Genomic DNA, 26,573 nt, shown 5'->3' with positions numbered 1-26,573 from the left:
AGAGACAGTTCATACATAGCTTGGCGAGGAAAAAAATAAAACAATGCTGCACCGATTTTTTTTGTAAAAAAATGCACACACTCCTCCTTTTTCCTCTTCCTCCCATGTTTTATGTGTTTTGGCACCTCTGCCAGCTATGATTCAGGGGCGAGAGTTTTGCTCTTCAGAGCTATGGCCTGACTCACGCCCTTGTAGAGGGCAAGGGGGAATTGATGGCGGCAGCTTGTTGCAGAGACACTGTGTCTCTCACTCTTTCCTTCGTTTCTTTGCCTCACTTTCTCCATCTCTCTCTCCTTTGCTTGATGCTACTCTCTTTAATTCGCTCTCCTGCTCTCTCTCTCTCTATGTTTTTCTTGTTGCGTCAAACTCATTTGTTTTACTGTCTGCCTTTTGGCCATCTCCACCTCTTTTGCCTTTGGCACAGCAGTCATTTGTCAGGCTCAAACTTGAATCACCAATGCTGTAAAATCAGCCAGAGGCATACATACATACATACATACATACACACATACACACATACACACACACATACATACATACATACATACACACATACATACATACATACATAGTCATACATACTTACATACAGCACATCAGCTGTAAACCTCCGGCAAAAACAGCAAATCATACTATACTGTCAGAGTCATGTAATTGCACTGTAATAAGAAGGAAATCCCACGGTAGATGAGTGATGACTCGTAGAATAATCATCAACTGATATCAATTCTTCAGCCTGAAGCTTTGTGACTCAGCTTTGTGGTCACTACACAAGTATACAGCAAGTGCACTGTACGTTTATCTGTTTAAAATCAGTGACTTTATGAACGACAAACTCCTCAAACAATTGGGGCTGACTGACTGGTGGTGGCTCTTCAACTCGACGTGCCACTGAAATACTGAAAGTGCTCTGAATTATTGATGGTTTCCAAGCAGGAGGACTTTAAGAAGCTTTGCTCCATTTATCAATGATTCATGCCGTTTCCACTGCAAACACTTCAATCCTCCGATGTCAGGCCACCGGCTCAGGAGGTGGAGATCTAAAACACAAGGAGTCCCCTGCATCTGATTGGTCCAAATGACACCGAACCGTGCTAAGCTTGATTCTCCTAATGAAGTGCAACATAAGGTATTGTGCGCTTGACATCTCAATGAGCTAACACTTAATGATGTTAAATGGAAAAAATATTAAAAAAGAGAAAAAATATTAAAAAAGGGAAGAAAATATATTTTCCCTGGTGAGAGGAACTCCGGGTGGGAAGAATTGCTTCTGTATTCCGAGACATAAAGATTCTATATCCTGACATTAATCCAGAGGTTAGCCATTATCATATGTCTGCAAGCCATGTGTGGGAATGAAGGCATGAACTCAACGGGAGGCCAACACTCATTTTCTTTTCTGAAACCTCTTTCTTCAGTGACTCTAAGAGTCCTTCTATTTTCACTCCATTATGGGTCACCTTTGACAGAAGGCAGACATAATCAACCCGTGCGGTCTATCTCTCTCTCTCTTTATTTCACCCTTCTCTCCCTCTCTAACTTCTCTTTCTTTCTCTCTCCCTCTCTCTCTCTCGCTCGTGCACCCACTCTCTTTTTCTCCCGGGCGAAATTGAGAGCGTTTCGTGCCGAGTCCTTCGGTGGCAATCTCCAATTACCTTCGGCGCACGGGTGCTCACTGCGCTGGAACTTTTCCATTTCATCATTCCAGTCGAAGTTCCCCCCCCCCCACCCCATCATCAGCCCCACACCTTACAACCCCCCTCCCACCCCCCAGCCTCCACACACACACACACACACACGAGATGACGAGTGGCAGCTACACAGCCAACCATGGCATCGGTGCACTGTGGGGGGCCTCAGAGAGCTCCGGCAAATTCCGGGATTTGTCTGGGAGAAAGATCCGTTTCTTTTACAAACCACAGGTGCAAGAAGCACCTCCCCCGCCACACACACACACACACACACACACACACACACACAGAGACACAGACACAGAGACACAGACAGACAGACACAGACAGACAGACAGACAGACACACACACAAACCCCCTAACCTCCTCCCTCATCAAAGACTGAGAGGAACAACCACCCTCGGCATCTTCTGCCATGTCAATCCCTAACACCCCACCCCCCCCACCTCAGTCTCATAAAGTGTTACACTTTGACCATATCTAAACATCACGTCACATGAAATGACATCCAAATGTGTCAAATGTGATACATCTTTGCCATTTTTATTTATGTGAGTAGGATGATGGGCGAACACGTGGGGGAGACCGCTGTGTTCTGACTGCATCACAATGAACACATCACAGATGTTTCCAACATCTTTCTTGAACAGCAGCGAACAGCGGAGGAGTGCGGATCCTCTGTGTGTCGTGCCTGGGTGGCGGGGGCTCTCAGCTCCCTCGTGCGTCTAACTGCACACAGCAACAAGGCAAACCCCCGATAGAATCAGCAAGAACCCCCTCCACCTCCCCAGCACCAGCACCACCCCCACCCCTCAAGCTGCCACTCCGCCCACCGCCGATGGATTTGTCAGACAAGGATGCGGGGATTATTCTGTTCAATTTCTAGTCGAGAGGCCAATTCATCTGGCAATCAATACTAATCAGCCGGCTTCAGCAAGAGAGGGGTGGGGGGGGCGAGACGAGACGAGGCATGAGGAGAGGCGCGTCCCCTAGCGAGACCATCTGATTGGATCAGAGAGCTGGGCCAGATGCTGGAGCACCACGCCCCACGCACACCGTCAGGGGGAGCTTCCAGGCTCCGCAGCGCAGCCGAGGAGGCTACGGCCGGGGCTTTAGCTACAGCCAGTCTCTCTACCCCCTCCACCTTCCGCCATCCATATCCTCAGCCACCCTGTACTACACCCACCCCACCACCACCACCACCCTCCTCCTCCTCCTCCTCCTCCTCTATCTTCTCCATCAGCACTGATCTCATGTCAGAGACCTGCAAATTATTCATTTGCAACATTAGAGAAGTCGCAGGGGTCAAACAGCACAGCAAGAGAAGGAGAGAAGGAGGGAGGGAGGGGAGAGGGGGATAGTGAAGGATGGATGGAAGGTTGGATATAGACGTAGAGAAACGACCGAGTGCCAAATGATCACGGAGAGATGTGTTCGCCTCTGGAGGTCAGTAGTGGCAGAGACTGCTTTTTTTTTTTTTGGAATGGACAAAGCTTGGCTGTTTAACTTGTGTGACCAAATGACAGCAGGGTAGTGTTTGTTGGGGAGGGTGTCTGTGAGGAGCACTGTTTAAAGGGTCCCACTGTGGACATGTCAAGCCAACGACATTCAACCGAAAAAAAAAAAAAATCTAAATCCTCATATTTTTTTTAAGGGTTTCACAGGCCACCATCATAATTCACTTTCAAATCCCAGCTACAACTTCCTCAAAAGCTCAGTGCCACATAACTCAATCCACCACCAATTCCACTTACACGGACATCAAACCCAGAATGGGTCAATAGACATTTATAGCAAACCACAAGTAGCTTGAAACTTACATCATGAAGAGCTAACAAGGTGAATACAGACAGTCAGTTACACTTCCAGTAACTGTCCACTTTGTCCAGTCTGCTATCTGCTGAACTGCACTTTTCAGATTCTGTTCAACAGCTTTGAAGGGAGAAGAGGAGAAACAGCCGAAAGGCAGTTCTACCTCTGGTTTAAAAAAAAAAGAAAAGAAACCTTCAAAGGCAGTAGACGGCAGGCTGAGTCATGGAGGGGGTAGGACAGAGGTTACAGGAGATCCCAATGGAGGAGAGAGAACCTTCCGGAGCTTCCCTGAGGTGTTGGGGAGATGTTTTCTTTAAAAAATAAAAAAGCCTTGACTGCTAGTCACAGCAGGGATTCCACTTTCCTGATCTACCTTTACACTGCCTGCCTCAGACTCCTGTGTTCTGCTCTCTTTCTCTCTCTCTCTCTTTCTCTCTCCCTCTCTTTCATTCTGCTGCTTTTTCTTCTCACCTCAGTCTTCTCCCACTAACTCGCTTGTTCTGGCCTACTCAAGCTCGCTTGTCTTCTTCAGGGTCCACTTCAACTCCCTCTTTTCTCTCTTGCTTCACATCTCCTGCCTCCATCTCTCTCTCTCTCTGTCTCTCTCTCTCTGTCTCTTTCTCTGTCTCTCTCTCGGTCTCTCTCTCGGTCTCTCTCTCGGTCTCTCTCTCTCTCATCAGTGAGCACACAGCCCCACCGCACACAGCGAGCCTAACCAGGGACAGGTGTCGGTGACAAAAGACAGCACCGCTGCGCATCTGCCGCTTCCTTTCAAGAGCGCGCTCAAACCCACACTTCTTGTCGAGAGGCACAGTGGCAGCATGTGTGTGTGTGTGTGAGTGTGTGTTGTGGGAGTGCCATATCCTCATCAATCCAGCCATACTCTTCTGAGCTAGCTGCCAAAGAGCTGGCTGCCAAAACTTCTATTTATTTGTTTATTTTTGGATTAATTTATTTACCTATTTGGTGTTTTGTATCTTTCAGGTTGGGCGAGGCTGCGATGGCGCTTCATGAATATTCAGGTGGGCCGCTGGGTAAATGAGGCGGAGAACAACGCAGCATGTTCTACACACACCTTTGGCACTCACACACCTTTGGCACCCACACACCCGCTCTCTCGTCCGTCCCCTTTCCAAGGACCGCACAAGACCCACACTGCTTTCGGTACCCAAAGACCAATGTAAACCAACCAATACACACACACACACACACACACACACACACACACACACACACACACACACACACACACACACACACACACATAACACAAGGGCATCAATCACCACGATGTAGCATTAATACGCAAACACACAGAAGACCAAACCACAGAATGTAACAACACATATAACTCTACGAATACGCAAAGCCAAACAGTAATATAATGCCGCCTATGTGTCTTACAGTGCTTCCTAACTGTGTGCAATGCAAGCAAGCATTAGCGACAAAATCAGTTTGATAACTTAGTTTTCAATTGGAAAGTCTTAACTGGATGCAACGCAACACAGTACTGTGTAGCGCGCTGCGGTTCGGCATTTTGAGCAAAAATGTTGTTGGATGCCTCATCTCTATTTTGTTTCAGTCCCTCGACTTGTTCTGCTATTTTGAAAAAGAAATACTATATGGCACAATAGAATGGAATATTTAATGGATTCAGTGTACAGAGATCACTCGATGCTACGCGACAATTGGACACTCGCATGCAGTTAGGACAAGCCGTTATACCATTATCAAACAATGATGATGTGCCCCTTTTTTTGTGGCGGCGGTAGAGAGTTCTAGAAAACATTAGGGGGTCAAATCATGAGAGTGTGAATAACACAACCACCTAACCCTGCTGTTCCTCCCAAGGAAGAAAAGAAAACGCGCTTCATTGGGCCAGCACCGTGACTGCTGACATCAGCGTCAACAGAAAAATAAACATTTCCATCTCGCAACTCTGCCTTTGTCCAGCCTCTCCAATCTAAATGTTTGCCTGGCAAATATTTACCATGCAGCGGAGTCACATCTTAAAATTCACACACACAGACACACACACAGACACACACACAGATACACACACAGATACACACACACACACACACACACACACACACAAAATGAGTGCCCAGGTGTCTCACAAACACACTGAAAAATATCGCTAAATCAACCATTGCGCCTGATATGTGTCTGTGTGTGTGTGTGTGTGTGTGTGTGTGTGTGTGTGTGTATATGTGTTTCATGCGTACACTCTCTGTGTGTGTGTGTGCGTACGCTCTCTGTGTGTGTGTGCCTACACTCTGTGTGTGTGTGTGTGTGCGCCTACACTCTCTGTGTGTGTGTGTTTTGTGTGTACACTCGCTGTGATATGTGTGTGTTTTGTGTGTACACTTTTGAGTGTGCGTGCATACAGTATGTCTATGTGTATCTGAGAGAGTTTCAGGATGTGTATCAGTGAATGTGTGTGTGTGTGTGTGTGTGTGTATCTATGCTGGGTGTGGGACTGTGTGTGTGTCTATCTATGCTGTATGTGTGTGTGTATCGGTGCTCTGTGTCTATGTGTGTATGTGTGTGTGTGTGTGTGTGTGTGTGTGTGTATGTCCAAGAGTGTGTGTGTGTTTAAAGATCCCACAGAGGCAGCTGATAAGATAGGTGACCAGTGGAAGCCATCCCATGCACAAAGCAATCCCTGCGCCAGAGAGGACAAAGTCAATATTGACAGACCGACGCGTCCTCGCAGTAGCTCTGGCTCAACCCTCTGCTTTTTCCACCTTTCCTCTCCTCTCTGCCCGAGGGTGAAATATGTCCAGTCAAGGAAAACCTGCTCAGGGCAAAATCTACATCCCCTCTACATCCGAGCTACACACACACACACACACATACACACACACACACACCTCCTTGTTGGAATAGACTTAAATAAACAACTTGGTTTGGTTAAGTACTGAGTATGAATGTGCGTGTGTGTGTGCGTGTATGTGTGTGTCTGCGTGTGTGGCGTGTCGTGTGTGTGCGTACTCATGAACAGAAGCCTTAAGGTACTGACTGCCACCAGATGCTGTCTTTTGTCCACGCGCTCCTGGAATGCCCAGCTCTGGAAGAGCAGATAAGAGAGGCCTAGCTGCTGCGGTCTCTTTCCGGAACTCTGTTTGTGTCAACACATTACCGTTGCCGTGCCGACGGGACAACAGGTGCTCTTTGAACCTTTCACCTGCGCTTCATATTATTATTATTATTTTTTTTCTGTGCAGTGGTGCTCCTTGAAGGGACAGGACCTAATCAAGGCCAATTAGCATGCAGAGGTGCCAACACAGTGGCGTGATGAACTTTGGACCGAGGAAACGCCAGAACAGCTTGGTCCACAGGTTGGAATTAGCCCGCATCACAATGACAACGACCTCAACGACCTCAACAACACACCACCACCATTTCCAAGGCTGGTCTTTTCCAAAAACTGCCGTGACATTTTCACGGAAGGATGCGAGAAGAAACAAAATTCCCTCAGTATAAAACAATCCCCTACTCATCTCCTCTCTCATTACTCTACACCCAATAAACAAAGCACTCAATTACATAGTAATTGCAGTTCTAATAAACATGAACCACATGCAGGGATAAGTAAAGATTTGCACAATGGCCCATGCTCTATTAGTCCCTTAAAAAAAAAAAATCCTTCTCAGCTGTGAAAGTCATGTTGGCTCTGCCCTACCACCACTACCACAATTACTGGTTTATTTGATTTCTTCCGCAGCCATGCTTTGGACAATGGAGAAATCCATAACTGCAGCAAGAGGAGGGCGAGGAGGTCCACTGTTGTTTCTCTGTGCTTTTTAGAATGACCGTTGAACCAGTGAGCAGGAGACAAACTTGTCTAGCCGAAGCCTCCTTCAGACGCCGCAAGGCTCCAGACTGGACGCCATACAGAGGGAGGCCCCTGCCAGGAAAGATGACTACTGGCTAGCTAGAGAGAGAGAGAGACAATATTTTCACCAGTCTTTTACCAGTACAGCGGCTTTGGAGGGAGGGGCGCAGTAAAAACTAAAAACATCCCGCAGAATGAAGAGAGAGCAGACAGAAGGACAGAAAGAAAGACAAGAAAAGAGAACAGAAAGAAAGAAAAGTTAAGAATGTAAGTTGTGCAGACACAAAAAGAGGAGGGAGTACTATTAAAATCAGCCCATATAGTCAGTGTGAGCCAGAGAGAGATTAAGACAAAGAAAGAAAGAGAGAGAGAGGGAGAGAGTTTTAAGCATGTTAGGAGGGCAAGTGCAGATATCTGTGGCATGAGGGAGCCAACGTAATAAAACTAAGTGCAGAAATATGAGATTTGCATCATTAATTCCATGTGACTGATGACAGCTAAAGCTGATTCGCGGTCAATTATCTCAACCAGGCCTGCATCTGATTAAAATGAGATCCTCTCTCTCTCTTCATTCATTCTCCCTTTCCCTCTCACTACCTCCATTTTCCTTCTGGAGTGTTTGGATATGCAAGTGCACATCCTTCTTAATGCCTGTTCGATGCGATGGTGTGAGACCTAGTGGGCTCCAGCCCCCTCCCTCCCTATATTCCCCACTATAGCCTCCCAACCCCATTAAGAGTGCCATTTGTATCCAAACGGGGGAAGCTTTGCTCTCACGAGGTTATCAAATAGAGATGAGCTCTCCACGGAGCCTGTCACTGCGCATCAAAACCCGAGAGCCACGCAAAAAGGAGCGGCTTTAAAAATTTCAACAGCGCACGCGCACACACACACACACACACACACACACACACACTCCTCCCTCCTCTCCCTTCCCCCTCCATCCACCCCACCCATCACTATCTGTCAGTAGGGGCTGTCATCCCATCAGGTTTGATACACACAAAAGCATCAATCTCCCCCATTCATCCACTGTGGCTTTCTCTTCCTGTGACTCATATGCCACGTGTGTATCCTGCCGCCACTGCACTGCTTGATGTTATTCACCGCTCCTTTCAATACTGCAGGGCTATGTGTTTACATCAGCCTAGCCTGTCAGTGTTGTAAAACATGCTGTGCCAGTAGCTTATAGCTGTGCCTTGGATACTAAAAAAAAAAAAATTAACACAGAGAGAGAGAGGAGAGAGAGAGAGAAGGGAGAGAGAGTGAGAGAGAGTGAGAGAGAGAGAGAGAGAGAGAGAGAATGAGAGATAGTGTGAGAGAGAGTATCAGTGTTGTGGGTACCTTACACAAGCTGCCTTTATCTGACAAATCCAAGCCAGCTCCCAATTTCTCATCCAGCGAGATCCCAAACAGGCGCTCCCGGATCATAATAAAAATGAATGCAGTAGTTTGCAGTTCACTGAACAATAGAGATTTAATGCCAAATTAGGTGTGTGACTCTGGACTACCTCTGGTTCTGCAAATGCTATGTGCTTGTACTTTTCTAACTCCACCACCCCCCTCTGGAGCAGTAAACTATCCTGCATTAGTAATCATCAGGTAAATTCATAGTCCGGGGATTTTGGGGGATGTGTGGAGGGGAAAGAAAGTGATGTCAGCAGTGCTCTTGTAAAATCCAGACTTGTTCACCGTCTTCATACAGTCAGGGAAATACATGGTGGCCAGAAAAAAAGTAGGAGGAAGTAAAAATTTTTTTTTTTTAAAAATCACATTGCCTACAAAACATTCTCACTTCATTTTTTTTTTCTTATCCCTTGAACTCCATTAGCCAAAATTGATGTACATTGAGAAGATATTGCCACTCAGATTCTGGTCAATTTGCCAAACGGATTAAGTGTATCAAATCCATTTTGCTGAGTGCATTGAAGAAGTGTCAGAATGAGGCATTTTCAATTTAGCCCCCGTATACCCCCCTCACATTTTCTCTCCTTCTTTCTCTCTCTCTCTCCCTCTCTCTCTCTCTCACCTACACTTCCACACTCAAGGGCCTCGGCTGTTGTACACGCTGCTTACCCAGCGAAAAGCAGGCAGGGACACGTATTTCATGTGTACCCGGCATTAAATTACTCTGACACAATCCACATATTTGATTCACCATTTGGCCGAGCCGTAATGATTTGGGGGCTCTGCTGGCAACCGCCCGCAACCGTCAGCCCTTGGTTTCCTCACCACCACAGGAACAGAACACGTCTTTCTCCAGGCCTGGTCGCAGCCCGATTCCTTTTTTTTTATGAATTCTTAGGAAGACGACATTGGTTAAAAAATGCAAGCATTAAATATTCATGGGAGGCAAGGAGCCCTTCACCCGTGAAGCCAGATCCCCTCCCAGCTATTGAGAAACGGAGAAACTTCTTGCAGATTTCTCGCTCTCCTTCTCTCGCCCACTCTCTCTCTCACACTCTCTCACTCTCACTCTCACTCTCTCCCTCATTCCCCCCATTCCCATTTTAAACCAGCGGGGCTTAGCTTAACAAAAGCCGCATTCATTGTCTGAGAAAGACCAGGCCCCTGCAAATCATTCAAGAGAGTGCCGTGTGTGTGTGTGTGTGCATGTGTGTGTGCAAGGTTTAACGTTCCTAAAAAGTTATATACTGCAGTAACATTTGTAGAATGAGGGGTGGGGTGGGGCGGGGGGGTGGTCAGGGGGGATGTTTGGTTTAGAAAAGTACTTACATTTCCTCAGGGCTACCATTGCAATGTGAGCAGAGGTTCGTGAGAGAATTCAGCTAATGAGTAATGAATAAGGTGTGTGCTACCGAGAGAAAGCCGACCTCCGATGCGTTCGTTTGCAAGCATTTACCGCGGCCGACCCTATTCTCCCCTCAACTCTGCAAACGCCACACATTACCGTGACTACCCCAGCACCACTGATACATTCCGTTCATTAATTTTGCACTCGGAGGACCCCTCTTATTTACCGACCAAAACAATCACATCAGCAAGCAACGGAGTAATGGGCAAAATAATTCATGTCGTTTTCCCCCAGAAGAACAAAATAATAAAACACAAATACACGCACGCAAGCGCACGCACACACGCACACACACGGTATGTTATTAAATCCATAATGCAAATTAGGTTATTAAAAATGAAGGGGGAAACATTGTCCCTGGACATGGGGAACAAGGCCAAACCGTCCCTTCTCTGTACAGAAACAAAAAATAAAACAGGTAGAAACCGCTTGCGGGCATTTCGGAGAAGATGGGCTTTAACAAATGCAACCCGTGGTGGACCAGAAGGTACGCTGCCCCTTGGGTGACTTAGCAAACTCAACCGAGGGCGTTCCACTTTGCCTGTGAAGTTTATAAACAAAGCGTCTGCCTAGGAGCTGTGCTGCATGATCCTACAGACCCCCTCCCCAACACAAACACACACACACTCAGACGAACCTCCCCAGACAAGAAGAATTGCATTGATTGTGTCTGGGCTTGTTTTGTAAATACTGGCACTCTCTCTCGTTGCTATTGTTTTTTTTCTCTCAACAGCTCATCATCGAGATGCATACATTTTTTTTAAGAAATGTACAGCCTCGGGCTCAATGAATTAACAAAAAGCTTGCACCTTGTTATTATCCCTAGCATGTCCGAACAGTTTTCCTTTTGTGCAACACAGTCTGCTGTGCAGGCAAATCAGGAATTACAAGAGTCACATTATTACACAGCACATTTTTCTATGATTTAAGACACCACGCAAGGCTCCACTAAACCTGCCTGCAATGAAAATTATAAACAGCTTCTTATTGACACAAATTTGCTTGAGCAGAGCAGTAAAAACTGAAAAAAACAAATGCAGCAAAATCCGATCAGGAACCAATCCAAAGCCTCTAAAATCTGCAATCAGCAATAGGCTGCATATCTAGACACTCATATAAACTAACAAGAGGACTCCCCCTCTGCCATATAAACTTTACCAAATTACTGTAACGGGAATGTATTGTCATAACTACAACATAGCTACAACTACTGCTACAAAACATCTATAAAAGAAGGGTGAGCTTTGCTGTTGGGATGTTATATGAAGGCAGCCATTCCAGAGTTGATGACACAGGAGCAGTCCTGTGATTTCCCTACTTGAAAATTAGGGTACATCTGGAAAATAGCAGAAAAAGTCATGCAGTTGCAGTGGTAACGTTGTTCCATTGTCGAACAGAATCGACTCGACTCGAGTCGCCTGTTTCCAGACCAACAGCTTGGCATCGGAGTTGCTTATATTATTCTCTCGGAAATCAAGTTGTAATCATTGGGTACTTTGATCCTTGAACAATTATTTGAGAGGGGGGGAAAAGGAAAGCAAGAGAGAGAGTGAGAGAGTTTGAGAAAATCAACTGCAATGCAAATTATCTGAAGCATTCTTTTGCTCTTGGAAAGCTGCCAAGCCCTTTGAAGCCTCCGCCTGAGACACAAGGAAGCCTGCTCCAAGCGAGCGGCAACAATATCACCCTATTCCCTCCCAATTTGTGTTTACAACAAAAAACAGCGAAGGGAAAGGGGTTGAAGAGGGGTAAAAAAAAAAATCACTAGTCAATATGGCTGCCTAATATCTTCATGGAGAGCCTGTCAAAAAATATCAAACAAACAAAGATCCCAGGACAAAAAAAGTAGCTCTTTTCTTCCCTCGTCCTTTTGAGTCTGTAACAAGGCTCTAATCCTCTGTAATGATTTACAAAGTGACAAGTCAAACAGATTTACTGTGACAGATTGAAAAGAGCCCAACATAAATATAATTACCGCTCACGTGGTGTCTTTACACCAACCCCCCCGCCCACCCACCCCCGTCCCTCTATACAGCCACACAATAGGATATGTTCAGCAGCCGGCAGCCATACGCTTTTCCCCCTTTTTTTCAATTTGCTCATCAAGATCCGACATCTCACAGTGGAACAGCACAAAATAAATGATTACAGGGTCTGTTAGCACTTAAAGTGGCAGGGCCTTGTTAGCCTTGTGGTTTAGCTTGCATTAGTGCATTAGCCTGCTGCCTTTCTTTCTCTTCCTCGCTCCTTTTATTTTGTTCAGTGTCTGTGTGTAGCCGGCACTGGTCAACCCTTGCTTGACATCATGGCTGATGAACCGTGACCCAAAGGCAATGGCGTGTGGTAATTCCTAAGACACCAGCTGCAGCTAGCAGCTAACTGCATGCTAATACAGGAGCTCTTGCAAGGGCAGATGCCCAGCGAGTTGGCTGCCAAGCACATGGTTTTTTAAGCGCGAGTGGGAGAGAGGATCTTGTTGCAGCCAGTCATGCTTTTCAATTATGAACGCTCCCGTAATGATAAAATGGTGAGATCATTCGGATGGTGGTCTGCCACATTGATTTGACGCACTGCATAGTCGAGACAAAGGTTCGGGGTGGGAGGTTAGCGGCACCTTGCTGGCAAGGACTTGCGGTGACATGCCTGGAAGTCCCTTGGTGGAACTCCTGCTTGCTTTCTGCTAGAGAACCCAAGTGCCACTATGCCCATCTGACTCATGCTCCACGGCCCACACACACACACACACACATACACCTCGCATTTACCAGGGATGTCCCCCAAAATAGCGTCTCATTTCCCCCCCCCACTTTTTTCCCCCTCACAGAGGCCACATGCTCCTCTTTCCATGCAAACGAGCCTTGATTGCCAGTAGAGTGTTTAGAGGTATGCGTTCTCGAGCGTTAAGCTAAAATATGTGCTGGTAGGGGAGTGGAATGAGAAAAGAAGCAATCTGGCTCGCAGCTGAGCTTGACTTTGACACGCGGCAAGACATAAGAAACCCAACTAGCTGCACATCCACTTAAGGCAAAGGATTCGACACAGGGCCCGAAACGACGGCTTCTTCCTTCTGTGACAATGCCCATTTGCCACAGGGACAGACAATACCCATTCCTTCATGTATTTATGAATAGAACCTGCCTGGCTTTTACTCAGAGAAAAGGTACAGAATCCTTTTACTAATAAACCAAATTATGGGTAAATCCTAGACCTGTGAAAATACCCCCAGTGTTTCCCATACATTGACTTATTTGTGGCGGCCCACCACAATATCAACAATGACCACCATACAATGATTTTCCAGGTTGTACTAAATTGTGCTTTAATCTGGTCGGGATCATAACCACTCTGTGCTAATTTGTCAAAAACTGTTGCATTTAAGTTAATTCTGCAAACCAACCACCACATGGAATTCAATTCTCTGGGAAACACTGACCCCATATTGCATTCTATCCGCAAACAAGCGAGATTACAATTCTCCTAAATCAACCTGCACCCACACACCATTAATCGCGCTTTGTGCCAAGTATTTGTGTTTCTTAGAAAGAGCTCTTGAAGTGTCACATGAATTTAAAATAGAAGTGACAACATTTACTGTAAAATAGCCTACATGATTCATATTATTCTTTTAAGGGCAACTTGTGTGAGACAATGCATGTGTCTTTTATCTGCTGAGAAAGACAAAAGGACCATATGTCTGGTACTTTAGCAATGAATTAATGCAGTATTGCACAGAGAATACTCCAGACTGGGCTGATTAAAGAAACAGACCTCGCCTTGCAAGTCTCCACCTCCCTCTTCACCGTACTGCTAGCCTACAATACAGAAAACACAGATGCTGCCTAAAAACACCAGATGCTGCCTACATGTGACACGTTGGAAAGGATCACTAAACGGAGGGTGGGTGGGTGCTGTCATTCTTGTTTGTGCCCACCCCTGAATATCCTGTTCAACACCCCACCCCCTCACAAACACCACCATGAGCTCTCTCTCCAACCCCCCACTCCACCCCACGCCAAATGTCAAGTCCAGGTGCAAGCGACAGAGCTCCCCCAAAGACTGCCTTTGGAATTAGGTAGTGGCCATTTATAAAAAAAAAAAAATCAGGGGGTCATGGGGGATGGGGAGGAGATGGTTGGCCAGGACAGAGTGGGGGGGTGGGGGTGGGGTGGGGGGGGGGGGGTTGGACAGTCACCGGATGGCGAGCAAGGAAGTGAACAGACAATGTTTACACAGTGGTTATTTAAAGTCCTCTGGAAACGGCTCCTCCAGCCCAAAATAGCAGAGCTGGCCGCTGCAATACTGCGTCCCTGTGTCCCGGTCCAGAGTCCCGACCACAAGCCTCCCCCCCCCCCCCCCCAACCCACCCCAAGCCACAACCTCAGGTCACAGCTTTACACAAAGACCCAATAACACAGCGAGGAATAAAAGCTAGAAAAAAAACATGGCCACACACACATACACATGCGCACACTGGCGGGCACACACACACACGCACTCACACACACCGACCCATACACACACAAACACACAGTGTGCTGCTTTTGATTTATTACGCTCTATCTGGCACTGAGACTTCTATTACCGTCTTCATTTCTTGCCTGCAGCTGTCACCTCAGCACAGTGGTGGTGGGGGCTGATGCATGCCCTGCACCTGAGCTGCCACTACAGTTACTGCTGCTGCCGCCGCTGCTGCTGCTGCCGCTACAACCGCTGCATAAGTGTGCTCGGTGTAGAGGGGAAACACTTGGTACCAAAGGTTGACAGAAACTCCCCTATTTTCAAATATGCTGTGTGCGTGTGTGTGTGTGTGTGTTTGTGTGTGTGTGTGTGTCCTGAACGTTTGTATTCATTGGACGCTCATTTGAGGCTGGGTTCAAATGTTAAAGTGATGTCCGTTTTGGGAGCGTCTTTACTCAAAGGTCACCAGCAGAAGGGCACTGAGGGAATTCAAACCCTGATAGATGTATGGAGTCATTTGTGTGGCTGAATGAGAGATCTACGGTGCGAAACACCAATGGCAGCATCATGAAAAGACTTGTTTTCTGCCCTCTTGAAAATGGAGTCTGTCTGACACCACCAGCACGGCGTGATGGATGCAGGGAAACGGGGGTGGGAGGAGAAAAAAAAAAATAAAATGATGTTGGTGCGAGAATATCACAACGCGGAGCGGAATGGAGTCTGCGGTGACGAATGAAATGAAATCAGGAGGAGAGTGCCATTTGCTCAAGATGCCGTGTCGAAGTCAAGCACCACAGGAGCGATTTTGGCACACCGCACCTTTCGCTTGTCGGCGAGGCCTGGGGTTGCTGGGGTAACAGATTACCCTTCTTTCGCTCCCCCACTTTCATAGACTTATTGAAGAAATTATCACAGAGGGAGAGAAAGAGACAGGGAGCGATTGAGTGCAACATTGTGGGGAAAAGAGAGATAATAAACAAAGGATGAATGGGTTTACAGCATCCATACCACATTGAGGTCAAAGCATGAGGAACTGAGTTCAACCTGGGTCATTTCCCGATCCCACCCATTCGCTCTCTCCTGTCACTCACTCTCACTTCGCTCTTTTTTCTCAATAAAACCCCAACAAATATACTATTAAAAAGACATAGCACGTGTATCAATGTACCACTGGTCTTGCAAGGCCATGTGTGACTTCGTCCACTCATCACGACTGTACACTCCAGAGGAGAGGAATCAATTTTAGATGGTTGATTGTGCCAAAATCAACCATAGACGAGGGTGGAATTTCTTTCAAAAAACATTCTTGCTTTGGACATTTTTTAATTTAAAATAAATGTCAGTCCTTTCTGCTCTGTTTTCCCAAGGTTTTGGGATGACTGTGAACCTTCAAACTCAGTTAGAACCTTTTGTTGCGAGAGGTGCTCTTAGAAAATGTCACCACTAGACATGTGCCCGCAGACATCAGTCTGTATCAGTGTTTCAGCATTTAATTATTCAGCAGGTGGCTTTGCGCCCAGAGAATGTCTCATTTGAGTCCAAAAAAATGTGCCTCTGTCAAGACTTGAACTTTTGACTCTGGCGTTGAGAGCACCAAGATCTCAAATAGTCACTTTATCAGAACACAAAGGCCTTCTTGAGTGAGAGCTTCCGAAACAGGAAGCACACCAGATAAAGATCCACTGCTGCCCAAGAGGGCAGCAAAATACACACAGATAACACACATGACACATGCAACACTTTCTGCACATCACCCATCTCACCCACAGACAGTGTGACAGACAGAAAACTATCTAGTCTCTCTCTCTCACACACACACACACACGGCAGGTGCTTTTGCAGATCAATAACTCACCTCCAGTGGTTGTCCAATTACCTCATGCTAAAATATTCCCCAGATGTAAGCATCCCCTGCAAGGTGGCATTGGGTAAAAAAGCATCAAAGTCAACACCTCAGATTTGCCGAAGGACGACTGAAATCACCTAAATATGCCGCTCGTGTTTAATTTATAACGGCGGCATATTCAGGGCTGGCTGAATGTTATTTACGATTCAGGGGCTGGCCACTTACTTCAGGCACTGGGAACGACGCATTGTGACATCCTCCTTGTATGTTTTTCACCGGGTGTCAAATCAAACATGCATGAGCCCGAGACTGCTGAGCCCCAATGGCGGCTTCGCCAGCACAGAAAGCACTTAAGAGAAAGCACAAAGAGTGAAACTGGTGCTGAGGTGCGGCTCTAACTGTGCCACTGTCATCTGGTTTGTGTTCACACATACAAGCCATGCCACTGACTGTCACTAAATGTCTTCTGTTGGCCCCTATGGAGAGGAAGTTGGACTGCAAAAGGTTTGAGTTTGCAGGAAAACCACAGTGGCGTGTGGCTGATTACGGGGTAAAGGTTGGATGAAGCAACATGGAAATGAAACTAGCAATGAGTGGAATTCAACTAAACAAACATGACATAATTTCACTTATAAAAAATGTGATGTGATTCTGGAATCTTACAAGTTACTGGCAGTTTCCACACCATTTTAATGACCATTTCTCCAAAACTGACTTAAATTTTTGACCAGTCTAATGCAAAATCACACATGTTCTGTCCAATGCTATTCTCTAACCTTAAAGTATGGTACATGATACAGTGCTCATTTCACAAACCTATTAAAAATGCTATACACTTGAAATTTCATGTTTCAACATCTTTAAAGATGCAACTTCCTACAAATTCTTCAACACCAGATACCAATCTCCAAACATACAGTAAATGTAAACAGACACACTTTCAGATAGAACACTACCTTCCCGTTCCTGTTGCATCATAAATGGGATTTTAATCAACAAGGGTTAGTTTAATATTATATTGCTTATTTCAAGTCTGGGCAGCGAGCCAGTGAAAATATTTGGACACGTTAATGATGTGCCAGCAATACTGAAGTGTCCCGGTGACCGCGCGAGTTAGCCTCGCCGCGGCAACACAAACAGCCAACATCGGCCCCCATTGTTCAGCACTAACAAGCCCGGCGATGGGGGTCAATCGCGTTCTCCCTCCCTGCCTCGACCGCTCACTCATACTCTAGCAGGTAACACGGATGAAGAGGAGGAGGAAGAAGATGATGAAGAGGATGAAAAGATAGAAGAGGTAGAAGAAGAAAAAGAAAAGGAGAAATGGCATGTACAGAAAGAAAAAGAAGAAGAGGAGGAAGAGGTAGAAGAGGACGAAATGGGGGGGAAGCTACCCTCTCCAGTTTGTTTGGTGTGGGACTAGGGTTAGAGTGTTTCCACACACCCAGGTCATTCACAATCTCTTACAAAAGGGGGATATTAGATTAACAGAGATTAGGCGTGAGTGGTGCTCCCAAAAAGAGCTAGAATAACAAACTTCATGCTTAGCTCCGAGTCAACAGTGGGATTACGGGGAAAAGACGTTTAAATCCGGCACTAATATCCACGATGGGCTTTCCTTACAATGGGACATGGGTGTTTCCGTAAGCTCTGCTCAGTGGATACACACAAAAAAGGTGTTTTTTCCCCCTTTTCGTATGTTACCACTCCTGCTCAGCTTCATCAAGTAAGTACCAGTGTGTGGATGTGTTTGTGTGTGTTTGTGTGTGTGTGTGTGTGTGTGTGTGTGTGTGTGTCTGTGTCTGTGTAGTGCAATACACATACACACAAAAACAACTCACAAATTCACAGACAAAGACTTGTACAAATACACACACTGTCCAAAATCTGCCAGAAAGAACATCAAATAACAGCGCTCGGGATTTTACTACTTTCTTGTCCTGACACACCAAGATGGGGGCAAAAAACAATAACAGATGTCTGGTGTTTTTTGGCTCACAAAAGATTTTTCTACACCAAAACAAAAAAGGCATCCCACTTCACACAAAATATTTTCCAGGCAGCGGAGCGCGGGAGTATTTGTCCTTGTTGCTGTTGCGGGGCCAGCCTGAAGACCGACTCTCTTACCTGCTCCGGCTAGGGTGCAGATTAGCGGCCTGAAGCCATGGCTTCCACCCCTGTTACACCCACAGCTCCGGCCCAGCCAGAGAAAGAGAGAGAGAGAGAGAGAGAGAGAAAGAGGGAGAAAGAGAGAGGGAGAGGTTGCACGCTATAATATGATTAAATACTCTGTGGTCTGGCGCCAGCCTTGGCCACCCCCTCGTTATTTTTCCCTCCGTCTTGCTCTCTCTCTCTCTCTCTCTCTCTCTCTCTCCCTCACATTCTCTCTTTTCGCTTTCTCGCATGGGTCGCTCACTCTCTCTTTTTCCTCTCTGTCTCTTTCTTTTCTGTCTCTCTTGCTTTCTTTGTCTCACAGACGCACACTCATTTTTTTTCTCTTCCTCTCTCTTACCCTGTCTGCCCCTCTCTGTCTCCCTCTCTCTTGCTCTCCATTTCTCACTGTTCCCTGACATTCTCCGTACCTCATAGTCAGACTCAATGTTAATGTTTTTTTTTTCTCTCTTTCTCTCTCTCTCTCGCCTTCTGATCTCCGCTGCCACGAGACAAACACAACTACCATGAGAACAATTAAATCAGGCGCTCTCTCTTCCCCGAGTCACAGATCGGGTTCCTAACGCGGACCAGCCAGGAAAGTGACAGACATGATCTATGTTCTCCCACACACCCATCCACCTCCACCCTCCACCGTGAAACGACCCGGGTTGGGATTGGGGGCCACCCCCCCAAAAAAAAGGGGGGGGGGGGAGCACAGGTGCTGGGCAGTCTGGGGGTACATTCCCCGGCCCCCTTCACAGCCCTCACTGTGAGCCGGAAGACCGACAATACTCCACAGAAGAGGAGGAAGGCTGGGGAACGAGATCTCTTCAGCAGAGTGACTGGTTCTTTGTCAAAGCCAAGGTTATGGGACGCAATCTTAACCAGCCCATGCATTGTTATGTCATTAACGGGTGGATATAGCACTGCTTGGGATCGCCGGGGCGACTCTTCCACTAATCGATTAATCATACTCGCCGCTGATTTATCTGAGCAATGAGAGGCAATTAACAGTGCGGTTAAGAACTCAGGGATCTTTGCCTTGTCACAGGGGAGAGCGGAAGAGGAATCTGCTGAGTGCTCAATGTGAGAATAAGTTATCCCAGGGCATTCATTCACACTTTTTTACAATCTCTCTCTCTCTCTCTTTCTCTTTCTCTAAAAAAATAAGAGGAGCTTGAATGTCCTGATACACACATACGCACTGATAACCATCTAAAACTTTAGCATTGGCAAACACGCCACTTCCTATGCGTCCCTCTTTCCTCATAGCACACTTGTGTAGAGTGTGTATGTGTGTGTGTGTGTGTGTGTGTGTGTGTGTGAGTGTGAGTGTGAGTGAGAGAGAAAGAAAGATCACTGCAAACATGGACACACTCTGTCCCATGCTTCTAACAAAGATCCCCCACTCCACCCCACCCAACCCACTACCACCAATCACATTATAAGCAACAGCAGAGGCTAAATGCACAATTTACTGGCCACTTTAGACCCCATTTGCAATTGATGAGCGTGAGGCCTGTGAGCATGGGGGAGATTTATGGCCATGTGCCGCTGTAGCACCGCAAAGAGGCCCCGGGTCACAGCAGGAAATGCATGGGAGAGAAAGTGTCTTGTTAAACAACTTTTATGCGATCATCATTTCAGCAAGGTAATTTATATTGCCTTTATTGATGGATTATTAAATGTATAAACCTTATTGCAAAAGGGGTCGCTCTGAAATGGTGTGGTGGTGTGTGGAGCAATGTGATTTTATAGACACGCCGCGGGAGCCTGATCTGTGAGAGATGTGAAGTCACTTGATGCACGCCTGACCACCCTGGGTGACAATAAGAGGGTGTGGGTCTATCTCCATGCATCTAGATGGGAAAAGGTAATAACTCCTCCGGTCTCTCTCTTTCTCTGTGTGTGTGTGTGTGTGTGTGTGTGTTCTCTCTGATCTCCAGCTTGAATCATTTCCCATGTGGCAGGGCAATTTTCAGCTCCCATACACTCACCTCAACAAGAGCGTCAGAGAATGGAGTGGGAGACCGACACAGAACGAGAGAGAGAGAAAGAAAGAAAGAGAGAAAAAAAGAGAAGGAGAAAGAGAGAGGTCTGCAGCAGTGTGGCCAGCATGACAAACACACAAACACCACAGTCTGGGGATGACTTAAACATTCATCACCTCATCCTCCCGAAAAAGAGAGAAAAAAAAGTGTGAGATGAATGAGGCTCGCACAGAGCACTGAGGTGATGGCATGACTGAATCACTCCATCAGATAGAGAGAGAGAGACAAACACAACAGGAAGAGGTGAGGAGGCACAGACGGGTATTTTCAACCAGTCCACTCAGCACCCAACAGCGGTTAGGACACTTAAATAGCACTTAAATACACGTTGGGCGCACAGCCCCCGCAAAGCCAACTAGGAGCATTGTGGAAAGTTGCGTAGTAGTTGAGTAGTAAAATTACATTTTTTTACAGAAGTGTGAAGCTGTTAATTATAAGTCTTGTTTTATAGAACACAACAGAGGGAAAGGGAAAAAAACATTCAACCAGTGTCTTGTGATATCTCACGAGGACACACTAACATCAGACTCACTCTATCGTCATAGACGGGGGTAAGGATGTCCACAAAGCGCATTTATGTAATGACACTGGTTTATAAATACTTCTTTTGCCTTCCATAACAACGTGTGCTTCACTGGCGCGTTTTGGGGGTGGGGGGGAGCCCAGTTAATAAATGGGTCTACTTGAGTCCCCTGTCGCACGTGCTGGAATCGCAGATCTCCGTTTCAATGTGTCTTTTGTTTGACGACTGGTGTTTCAACATCCCCAAGCTGAATAGGAGAAGGGTCAGTGCAGTGCTGCTGCCCCCCCCCCCCCCATCTCCAGTCCTCCACCCAATGCTAATTCCGAGTCGCAACCTGGGGGCCCCCACAGTGAAGGAGAGGGGAGGGAAAGGAGGAGGAAAGTTAACTCACCCGCTAACACCAACTCTCTCTCTCTCTGAAATATTAAACATACCAGGACCTCTTTTGCCCTAAGAAATATTTAGCACACTTGAAACCAAATGAGAAACGAGTATGTCGCCAAGATGTGTTGTGTTAAGCACACACATATGCAAACCCATGCTTATGTCAATGTGTGTGTGTGTGTGTGTGTGTTGGGGGGGGGGCTGAGTGAGAGAGAGCACTGACCAGCAGCACCTATGTTTTCATAGAGGGAGGACAGATTGCTGTCTCATACTCCGTGCAGCTTTGATGATGTTGCAGAGCATTAGTACTCGGTTACATCATTACAATAACAAGGAGAGAACATAGTGGACCCTCTAGCCAGAGGAAAAGACATGCTACACTTCAGCCTACATCGCGCAGCACCGGGAGCCACTTCAAAAAGACCAGGATACCAGGATCTCACGAGAATTGTGATTTCTTTATCAGCAGTTTCTAAAATGCAAATATCTCGCGTCTCCCAAAACAGCAGCTGAGCATGGCTTTACAGGAGACACCCCACCTCCCTTCCTCTCCCTCTGTGACAATGGTTAAAAAGCCGAGCAGCAGCGCAGTGTTCAGTCAGTCTGGCAGATTTTTTTCCACTTGGCTGTTCTTTGGCTTCCTGGACAGATGTACAGCTATGAAAGGGAACCGAGTCTTTGCAAGAGGCCCTTAGTCCCAACTGGATTCAGACAGGAAAAAAATCTGGAGACAAACCCGTCAGTTGCTATAACCAAATACACTACACACACATAGCCTACTACAGCCAACATGGTCCACACCAGGTCTGTTCGCCAGCGTGAAACCACATATTAAAGTTACCCGCTTAAATGAATAGCCTAGAGAAACCTAGAAGGCTAGATTAATTAAAACACACGCAACTTAAGCATAGCGAAAAGTGTAAAAAAGCACAACATGCGGTGAGTTTAAAATGCGTGTAGTCTACTCTTTGGCTACACAGGACAAATGTATTTACCGATCCGTTGCGCTTAAATTTATGAATGGAATAAAGACGGCATGGTTAAATTGTTGCACTTCCAGCACAAACCATGCGTCTTAAATGTAAACCCCAACGTTATCTCTGCGTAATATGCTCGTATGCTACCATAATCCTTCAACTTCTTGATTGATCATATCAACAGTATACCTCAACAACCTAAAAATCTGCACAATACAGATCAAACGCGCTTGAACAGCAATGCCGTGTCTGTTACTGGCGAAACGTACACCCCGATTGAGATTTCCGACAGTCTCAAGCGGCCGCGGACACATCACAATAACCCCTTCCTTATTAGCGTGGTCGAGCTTTATAAACGCTTCTTGAAGTGATAACACTATCGTTGGGAATCAATTCCATCCATCTAAACACAAAACCATCCGAGGCAAGAGGTGTGAACGACAACACGGAAACAAATATGGAACTTACTTACAGATTTCACCCCGGGCGGCGAAAGCGGAAAAAATCCTCCGTGTTGTTTGCCTCTTGTTTTTAAATATCTTCCTTTTTTCCCTCGTCACAAGCTCTAAGAATGGACTTAACGTCAGTGGGTGAGTAACTGAGTCAACTAGAAGAGAGCACAGTAAGTTGAAGTGTCAAATTACATTGGCTATTCTATTACCAAAGGGCCATGCTTGGTGGTTGGTATGAAAATACGTCCCGGAGTGCTCCTTGGAAAGCCATTGGACCAAACCGGAATGGACTGGTGTGGTGATCTTCAACAATAGTTGTTCCATTATCGCACATGATGTGTAGGCTAGGCGTATTATGTTCAGGCGTAATTAATGTAGCTTGCATTAATTACTAGCGTAAGATAATCTTTATTAAGGGATAATTAATGGCTTATGTAGAGGGAGGATTCAAACGGGAAGACCGAAAATCAAACAAATATGTAAACGACTCGGTTGTGTAGACTATGATTTATCTGGGGGAAATGTTTTATTAAACCTTTTATTGGAATATTTGTGCGCTAATTTTTATTTATTACTATGTTGCCTGTATTGTTGATGGTCATTTGCCGCCGTCCATGTGAGCGCAGAACTAATCTCCTAATTTGCGTCTAATTAAATTATTCAATATTTTCAATTATTTGTTTTGTGCATTTGACATGGATAGTGGCGTTACGTGCCTCTTCAGGAATTGTGAAGTGCTCCATGTTTTACAGCTTGCCGCTCTCCTGTGGAAAGCTCTGAATAACAAAGACATGTTTGAGAGAGCGGCGGCGGCGGCGGCGGCATCGGCAGCACACAGGCTGGCCTCTAAGGTGACGTCAAGGAACTCTGACTGTTCCGAGTGCAGCCGAAGCACAACTCCACACTTCGCTCCCTGTCCATCAACGCGTGTCCTTAGATCCCTCACCACAGAGTCCTCTGGTCTTGATACGGCTGTTCAACAAGACCTCGCGGGGCTTTAATGCTTTCAAATGAAAGACATTTCAAACTTATTTCCCTGTTCTTTAAGGCATTATTTAGTTGTATGTTATTTGGTTGGTGTGCTTACTACAAATCTGCCCATTTGAAATTAGCGTGTGAGAGAGTGTGGGGGAGCTCTTATTTTTAGTCGATGGTGTCATCTGGCCAGCTTTGGTCCGATTAGCATTGCACTGGCCTGGCTGGCCCTTTCAGCCTGTCTGGGTGTCTACTCCCTGCTTGTCTAAGTTGAGGGAGGAGGAGGGGGACAGAGCGAACAATAGGCACCATTTGTCGTGCTAAAAGGTGACAGGCAGCATTGATTTCTGCCTGTTCCTACTTATCTGGCCAGCCAGGCAGACCTGCTATCTTGAAATGTATGCAAATACACAAGATGTAGCCCAGGCCATTTTGCTAGGACGATGTGAGATGGACACGTTATGAAACGTTATGAAACATTGGGTGGTGGAAACACTTTTTTGTATTATTAGTATTATGTGTGTCCATTAACCTGATTAGTGTAATTAAATAAAATGTCTTTCACCTGAACAGTAATATAATATCATGATGATGCAATAATGAAACCAAATTGTATGATAGATTTTATGGTGTCACAGTACACTGTATCAGAGATTGTATGGAGAACAAATTGGTCCTTCTTCATTATTCAGTTCAGTCACCACAATTATTTGTTGTTTCACTCCAAAAATATTTTTTTGTTTTATTCCTACTGTCACCACTCTGCACAATCCCTCAAACTCCAACCTAGAAAAAAAGGCGCCTTTTTATTGACAAATGGCCAAACATTAGCTAAGCATGGGGATGTGGATGTAGGTTTTTCTGAAGACATTATGACAAGCATTATCTACTGCAGTAATTCTCTGCTGGACACTAGCCCAGAACTCAGTGCTTACAATAAAATCACACAACCTATTTTACCTCGGCCCCTAAATGCTTGCATGTGGTGTGTGTGTGTGTGTTTGTGTGTGTGTGCGTGTGTAAATATTTTTTCCTAAATATATATCTTCCTCTGCCATGGTTTATAGTCACAGTCAGTGGTCTTGTTTGTGTTCCTTGTTTCCCAAGGCGTTGAACACTAATGCAGTGGGTTGTTTCATAGCATAGTGTGAATGCATGTCTGGTTTATGCATCTTACTTATCATTCAGACTCTGGCCAAACTCTGTGAGTGCCGCTCATGGTCACAGCAGTCGTGAAATTGTTGCTTTTCTAAATCCATGAAGTGAAAAGGGTTTTATGTGGTGATAATGTACAGTGTGAAAACCCCTGTGTGTTAAGTGTGACCCTCGGCTTAACACAGTAATCACACCAATTTGCTGGATTGTAGTGTTGATTTTTCAAGCTGGGAATCCCCCTTCTCTCCTTGACCAAATGGAATTAAAAAATAAATAAAAAACTGAGGGAATTCCCTTCTGTCTGTCTGTGAGGGAACAAACATTAAATGTAAGTTAATTTTCTGTGACAAGCGCAGGCTGCTTGCTACCGCAGCTCCTCTGCTCCTGGTCTCTGACGCGTACAGACCATGTTTGGCACAGAGCTGCAGCCATCAATGCAACAGCCATTTCATTACCTCCAGTGTGTGTGTGAATATATGTGCGTGTGTGTGTGCGTGTGTGTGTGTATGTTTGTGTGTGTTTGGGGGTTGGCATTCTGTAAGAGGACCCGGCTGGGAGTGCAGTCCATAAGAGTGCCTATGGTTCCACACCTCCTGCTACTGCCCAACCCCCCCACACACACACACACACTCACACACACACACACACACACACACACGCACACACACACACAAACACATCGAAGCCAGATGGCTGCCACAAAGATGGATGGGGTCTAGATGGAGCAACTTCAGCTTGACTGAGTTCATGTATAATATTATACAAACAGGTGCAAAGAAATGAATCCTTTCAGTGGGGGAATTAGATTGATGTCAAAAGGCACGGATCTTTTTCATGGGGGTGGGAAGGTATTGGTGAGGAGGTGATGCTACATGCCATTTTTAAATTTGATTTCATCAGACAGGTCAATTTGTGATCAGGTGTATATAGATGATAGCTGGCATACCAAACAAATTATTTTATAATATGTCACATCTGACTACTTGTATGTACAAGCTGCAGATGCAATATCACAGTAATTTGTGCCCCCCCCACACACACATACTGAAATATAAGTCTTTCCTATTTATCTGTATACTCTGTTATATAAGCATAACAAACAACACTTTCCCCAACCAACAGCTATTTTGTAAAAACAGCCTCAAGCATCTTTCCTCCCCCTTCAAAAAACCGCTTCTCCGTATGCTTGAGCTTGTCCATTGAAGTGTGGAGCGGGGGGAGATATGTCTGTGTTATCATTTACAGATCCCACCTGGCCTGTGAGCAAGACAGACGCGCACTCTGGAGGCCAGCCCACATCCTGTGAAACTTCTTCACTGGCTGCCATCCAGTAGCGCGTCGCACAGTAAAGACGAAAGCGCACACTCCCTAAGATCAGAGTTTTTAAATTCAAGGTTGTATGTAGGGGTAGAGGAAGCCGAGGGGCACCCTCAGGGGG

General features: G+C 46.0%; 1 protein-coding gene across 6 annotated transcripts in view; it reads right to left on the bottom strand.

Moving 5' to 3' along the window:
* Window positions 1–23,177, bottom strand: part of zmiz1a (zinc finger, MIZ-type containing 1a) — a 140,820-nt gene extending 117,643 nt beyond the window's left edge. For all 6 annotated transcript variants that reach the window (XM_048232971.1, XM_048232972.1, XM_048232974.1 and 3 more), the window contains exon 1: window positions 23,026–23,177. The gene's annotated coding sequence lies outside the window, so the exon portion shown is untranslated. The remainder of the gene's footprint in view (window positions 1–23,025) is intronic.
* Between the last annotated feature and the right edge of the window lie 3,396 nt (window positions 23,178–26,573).

The sequence above is a fragment of the Alosa alosa genome, chromosome 22 (assembly GCF_017589495.1).
Source record: "Alosa alosa isolate M-15738 ecotype Scorff River chromosome 22, AALO_Geno_1.1, whole genome shotgun sequence".
Classification (NCBI taxonomy): Eukaryota; Metazoa; Chordata; class Actinopteri; order Clupeiformes; family Clupeidae; genus Alosa; species Alosa alosa.
This window is presented reverse-complemented; position numbering and strand designations above follow the sequence as displayed.